Here is a 6,459-nt window from a genome sequence, read left to right as displayed (position 1 = left end):
ATGCTCTCAGGACTTTGCTCAGGCTTAGACTGCGCTTACCTGACTGGCTCCAGGCAGTCGTGTGGCGTGGACAGGGTCCAGTCCCTCTGGTCGTTGGACGGAAGCCTCAGGCCCTCGCCACATGGCCTCTCCATCGGGCAGCTGCCGCAGAGCCACTAAGAAGAGCCAGAGCAACGGTGTGAGTGAGACAGCGCCTTCCGTCACCTCACCTGGGAAATGGTGTCCCCTCGCTGTGGCTGCGTCCACTTCATAAGGAGAGTCACCAGGTCCAGACTGCACGTCCAGAGCTTCTAGCACAACAGCAGGCAAGGTGACTGTCCAGTGGAATAAAGACAGTGTCCCCTGCAGAGGGAAGGCCAGCCTGCTTCCTGTCTACTGCAAAAGGCCCGGGCTCCCCGAGCTCAAGGGGCCTGTCCTGTAAGTGCCCCTGCCTGTGTGGCTGTAGGGCTCCGGCCTCTCTGGCTACTGCTATTACTGCTGGAAGCAGAGGCGCCGAAGCAGCAGACCTGGCCCCAGATTCCTGCTGGAGCCCCATAGCCAGTCCCCGGTACTCCCTGCCCGTTGTCCCCTGGCTCTGAGCTGGCCCAGGACAGCTGCCTCCCTCCTGCCCAGGGCAGACCCAGTGCCCAGGGGCTGGGCAGGAAAGCTAACCCGGCATGGTGACTCAGGTGGGTAGTGGCCTGGGGGGAGCCTAGCAGCCAGGCTCCGAGCCTGGACTCTTTTCTGCCCGGTGGGCGTCCCTCTCTGTCACCCAGAGTCCCTGTCCCCTGCAGGCTGCTCTCCTGCTGTGTGCTGCCCACACGGGGACCACCAACTCCCAGTGAGATCAGAGGGCAAGGAGCCCAGGTCATCCGTCTGTCGCCTCCTCTGACTGGCTTCTCTCAGAGGAAGCTGAGTTATAGGAAGGTACCCTGCTCTTGTTTGCCCGTGGGTCATACTCGCTATAGGATGTGAATGTTTTAAAGCATATCTGATAGATGTAAACAACTGGGTGGGAAGTCAGAATGAATTCCCCCAGCTCTTGGGAAGGGCCTGCCGTGTAGCCGGCAGAGCCTGGGTGCAGGTTGGGAGGGGGCTGGCTGAGGACAGAGCGGCAGGGCGCTCTCAGCGAGTGTGGGCCGAGACCAGTGGGTGGCCAGACACGGCCTGGGGCTGCTGGCCGGCCTGGGTGATCTGCTTGGTCACACTGCCATCTAGTGGTAGAAGGGCAACAATGTGTGTGACAAATCCACTAGGACTGAGCCGGCCAAGCTGCCAGCTGCACAGGTGCTGGGGGTCTGGTGGGGTATTCTTTTGGATGGGGTGTGTGTGTGTGTGTGTGTGTGTGTGAAAGAGAGAGAGAGAGAGAGAGAGAGAGAGAGAGAGAGAGAGGAGACACTGAGAGATGCAGAGACAGGGAGGAGGGGCTGGCGGGGACCAAGTCAGAGGCAGGCAGGGAGATGCAGACAGAACAAAGGGCAGGTAGGGAGGAGCCCTGGCCCCCAAGCACTGGTGCCACACCCTTCAGAAAAGCCGTGAGCACCTCCCTGCGGCTTCTCATCCTCACTCTGAGCATGTCCCCAGGTGGCAGCAGCCACTCCCAGCAAACAAAGGACTTGTCAGGAAAAGGGCTTGTTGGTGTGACTTGTCGGAAAGATAAGCTATAGGGAGGGACAAGGCTATTCATCTGGGTCCCAGCGTCCCTGCAGCACTGGGCACTGAGCTCGGTCTAGGCAGAGGTGCAGGGAGGGTGACGGGAGACTGTCCTTCAGGGCAGGCTCATCCCGACAGATGCCAGGTGGCTCTGTCATTCTGGTCCCCAGCAGCCATCTGGATTGTCTTGCCTCACCCAGACTTGAAAACGGTTCTCACCGTCTGCCCACTTGGATCACTGCTCCCCCCCCACTGGCTTGGACCGTGCCTCCACCTTGCTTCCTGGGAGGGGGCAGGTGGCAGGTGAGGGCCGAGGGGCGGGCGGCCACCAGACAAAACCCGAATCAACTCAGCAGCTCAGAACCCAGGGCAGGTGGCCTCTCTCAGCTGTGAGCAGGAAAACCCAGGTCTGTATAATCTGAGCAGGTGGCCTCTCTCAGCTGTGAGCAGGAAAACCCAGGTCTGTATAATCTGAGCAGGTGGCCTCTCTCAGCTGTGAGCACGAAAACCCAGGTCTGTATAATCTGAGCAGGTGGCCTCTCTCAGCTGTGAGCACGAAAACCCAGGTCTGTATAATCTGAGCAGGTGGCCTCTCTCAGCTGTGAGCACGAAAACCCAGGTCTGTATAATCTGAGCAGGTGGCCTCTCTCAGCTGTGAGCAGGAAAACCCAGGTCTGTATAATCTGAGCAGGTGGCCTCTCTCAGCTGTGAGCAGGAAAACCCAGGTCTGTATAATCTGAGCAGGTGGCCTCTCTCAGCTGTGAGCAGGAAAACCCAGGTCTGTATAATCTGAGCAGGTGGCCTCTCTCAGCTGTGAGCAGGAAAACCCAGGTCTGTATAATCTGAGCAGGTGGCCTCTCTCAGCTGTGAGCAGGAAAACCCAGGTCTGTATAATCTGAGCAGGTGGCCTCTCTCAGCTGTGAGCACGAAAACCCAGGTCTGTATAATCTGAGCAGGTGGCCTCTCTCAGCTGTGAGCACGAAAACCCAGGTCTGTATAATCTGAGCAGGTGGCCTCTCTCAGCTGTGAGCAGGAAAACCCAGGTCTGTATAATCTGAGCAGGTGGCCTCTCTCAGCTGTGAGCAGGAAAACCCAGGTCTGTATAATCTGAGCAGGTGGCCTCTCTCAGCTGTGAGCAGGAAAACCCAGGTCTGTATAATCTGAGCAGGTGGCCTCTCTCAGCTGTGAGCAGGAAAACCCAGGTCTGTATAATCTGAGCAGGTGGCCTCTCTCAGCTGTGAGCACGAAAACCCAGGTCTGTATAATCTGAGCAGGTGGCCTCTCTCAGCTGTGAGCACGAAAACCCAGGTCTGTATAATCTGAGCAGGTGGCCTCTCTCAGCTGTGAGCACGAAAACCCAGGTCTGTATAATCTGAGCAGGTGGCCTCTCTCAGCTGTGAGCACGAAAACCCAGGTCTGTATAATCTGAGCAGGTGGCCTCTCTCAGCTGTGAGCAGGAAAACCCAGGTCTGTATAATCTGAGCAGGTGGCCTCTCTCAGCTGTGAGCACGAAAACCCAGGTCTGTATAATCTGAGCAGGTGGCCTCTCTCAGCTGTGAGCACGAAAACCCAGGTCTGTATAATCTGAGCAGGTGGCCTCTCTCAGCTGTGAGCAGGAAAACCCAGGTCTGTATAATCTGAGCAGGTGGCCTCTCTCAGCTGTGAGCACGAAAACCCAGGTCTGTATAATCTGAGCAGGTGGCCTCTCTCAGCTGTGAGCACGAAAACCCAGGTCTGTATAATCTGAGCAGGTGGCCTCTCTCAGCTGTGAGCACGAAAACCCAGGTCTGTATAATCTGAGAAGGTGGCCTCTCTCAGCTGTGAGCACGAAAACCCAGGTCTGTATAATCTGAGCAGGTGGCCTCTCTCAGCTGTGAGCAGGAAAACCCAGGTCTGTATAATCTGAGCAGGTGGCCTCTCTCAGCTGTGAGCAGGAAAACCCAGGTCTGTATAATCTGAGCAGGTGGCCTCTCTCAGCTGTGAGCAGGAAAACCCAGGTCTGTATAATCTGAGCAGGTGGCCTCTCTCAGCTGTGAGCAGGAAAACCCAGGTCTGTATAATCTGAGCAGGTGGCCTCTCTCAGCTGTGAGCAGGAAAACCCAGGTCTGTATAATCTGAGCAGGTGGCCTCTCTCAGCTGTGAGCAGGAAAACCCAGGTCTGTATAATCTGAGCAGGTGGCCTCTCTCAGCTGTGAGCAGGAAAACCCAGGTCTGTATAATCTGAGCAGGTGGCTTCTCTCAGCTGTGAGCAGGAAAACCCAGGTCTGTATAATCTGAGCAGGTGGCCTCTCTCAGCTGTGAGCAGGAAAACCCAGGTCTGTATAATCTGAGCAGGTGGCCTCTCTCAGCTGTGAGCAGGAAAATCCAGGTCTGTATAATCTGAGCAGAAAGGGACTTTGTGGACAGCTTTTTGGGAGTTCACAGGGATTTTGCAAAGAGGAACGTCTTGGGTGTGATGTGGAAGGAAACGCGGGCCCACAGCATCCCCCAGCTGCTGCCGCGTGGAGGCTGGTGGTGGCGGCTGTCCCCGCCACGTGTCAGCTCCCTGTTCAGAGGCTGTTTGGGCGCCTGGGCTTCCAGGGCCACATTGTGTGTCTGCAGAGCTGTGCCCTGCACCAACCAGAGGCACTATTGATGGGACATCCCGCAGGCAGTGGCTTGGTGTGTGTGTGTGTGCCCGGGAGGCAGAGGGGCCGGGAAAGCAGCACTTTCAGTGTCTGGTGGGAGGTAATGCTGCTTCCTAAGTGTGGGTGTCCCAACCTGATGTATCGGTTAGCTTGTGCCGTGTAACAGACCGCCCCAAACTTGTGACTTTAAACAGTAAGCATGATTGACCCATGAACTGCGACCCTAGGGGTCAGCAGTTTGGGCTGAGACCAGCAGGGCTCACACATGTCTGCAGGCAGCTGTTGTGGCCCCAAATAAGGACAGCTGTTCGTCATGGCAGGATTTGGGGAGAAGAGGGAAGCGTACCCCAGGTGGTCAGTACCAGATCTGGCCTGTGTTACAGGAAGGGAGAACGCCTGAGTGGACAGCATGCTGGTGGCTGGACTGTCATCCCTTTCCCTTAAGGAACATCAAGCACTAGGAGCTGGGGTGGGTCCTTTTGCTTAACGATCTCATCAAGGCTGGGCGGAGGTTGGGGCGCCAGGTGGGTGTCCAGGACGACGGTGTGCGGGGTCAGTGTGGCCCTGGGGTTCAGGGCTGACACATGCTCCTGCCTGATCTCTGGCGGCCGCCCTGGGGTCACTGCTTTCTTGTGGGGTGTCCCCACAGAGCCGTCATTAGAACGCTCTGCACGTGGAATTTAGCTAGCAAGATAGAGGATCTAAGTTCTTAATTTCATTTAACTTTTTCACTTCAGATTTAATTTCAAGGAGCTGGAAGCTGTCCTACGGGACCATGCAGCTTGTAGGAGCTGGTTTTCCAGGTGTGGTCCGGGGACCAGCACACCAGCCTCAGTGGCAGCTCCGAGAAACCTCGAGTCTCAGGCCCCGCTCAGATCTGCACAGTCAGGTCCCAGACTGGAACGAGCCCATGTGATTCTGACGCATTTAGGCTTCAGGAGCTCTCGCCAGCCCTCGGTACCCTGTCGTCAGGCTGTCCTCTGCACGGGGCCAGGACTTAGTGACACTGAAGGGTAAAACTGGGCCCCTGCGTCGTGCGGTCTTGTGACTTCTCAGAGCCAGAGAGCAAAGAGCACATTCATTGCCAGCTGGGTGGCAGGGAACTGGGGATGAAATCACATCTGTTAATTTATTGAAACGCAGTCAGCTATGTAAGGAAGCACAGGGTGTGGTTTCTGGTTTTTCATCGGGAGGGGGGTTGGGTGCCAATGGGACCTGAGGGCCCGGTGGCTGTGGGTGTCTCTGCAGTGGGCGTGGTCGAGGGGCTGGGCAGGTTCCTGGGGGTGGCCCGGGGACCAGCCTCTCCAGATGGCTTGGCTTCATCAGGGAGGGATGGGGGTGCAGGAGGGAAGTAAGGAGGGAGAGCAGGGAGTGTCTGTGCCAGGACCCACCCCCACTTGGAGCTCTGAGTTCCCGCTGTGCTTCAGCCAGGCATGAGTCAGGGCACCTTGGCTGACCTTGGGAGCCTGTTTCTCCGTCTGTGAACTCTGTCAGCAGTGCTGTGACATGGATGACATCCCCGCTGCCCCTCGCGTGTCGCGTATGACCACGTGTGGCAGGTGGAGTTCAGCCCCCGTCCCACCGTGCCACCAGGGACACTTCCTCTAGACCAAGGGTTTCCAAACTGCGGCCCGTGGGCCAACTGCGGCCCGCAATCCATTGTTAATTGGCCCGCAGCAAATTCCAAAAATATATTTAATTTACTTAAATAAACCAGGTGAGGCAATACGTACTTCACCTCGAGTGAGCGGCCCGGCTGTTTGTGTATTTTACCGCATACGGCCCTTGGTGAAAAACATTGAAAAAAGTTTGGACACCCCTGCTCTAGACCATGGACCCCAAGGGCAGGGGGCGTGTCTTGGTTTCACACCATGAGGTGTGGCACCCACTCTGCAAGGTATGCTTTCTGGAGGTGCTTGAACCTGTAAACCACGTGAAAGGTTGGTGTGCACCTGCCTTTTCCTGGGGCTGAGGGTCCTTCCCTGCTATCGAATCCCCAAAGCCCAGCTTCTCTAGAAGGTGGGGAACCATGAGGCGGGCCTGGTGTTTGCAAACCAATGAGTCTCCTCAGAGTAAGAGCTGGATGGGGGAGGGGTGGTTTCAGCCCAGGCCTGCCAAGGGCGGTCTTCTCTCAGGGATGGTGAGGGCTGGCACCGCAGGGTCAGCATGTGTGGGAGGGACTGGGGCTGGCCTTGCCCTG

The sequence above is a fragment of the Rhinolophus ferrumequinum genome, chromosome 13 (assembly GCF_004115265.2).
Source record: "Rhinolophus ferrumequinum isolate MPI-CBG mRhiFer1 chromosome 13, mRhiFer1_v1.p, whole genome shotgun sequence".
Classification (NCBI taxonomy): domain Eukaryota; kingdom Metazoa; phylum Chordata; class Mammalia; order Chiroptera; family Rhinolophidae; genus Rhinolophus; species Rhinolophus ferrumequinum.
This window is presented reverse-complemented; position numbering follows the sequence as displayed.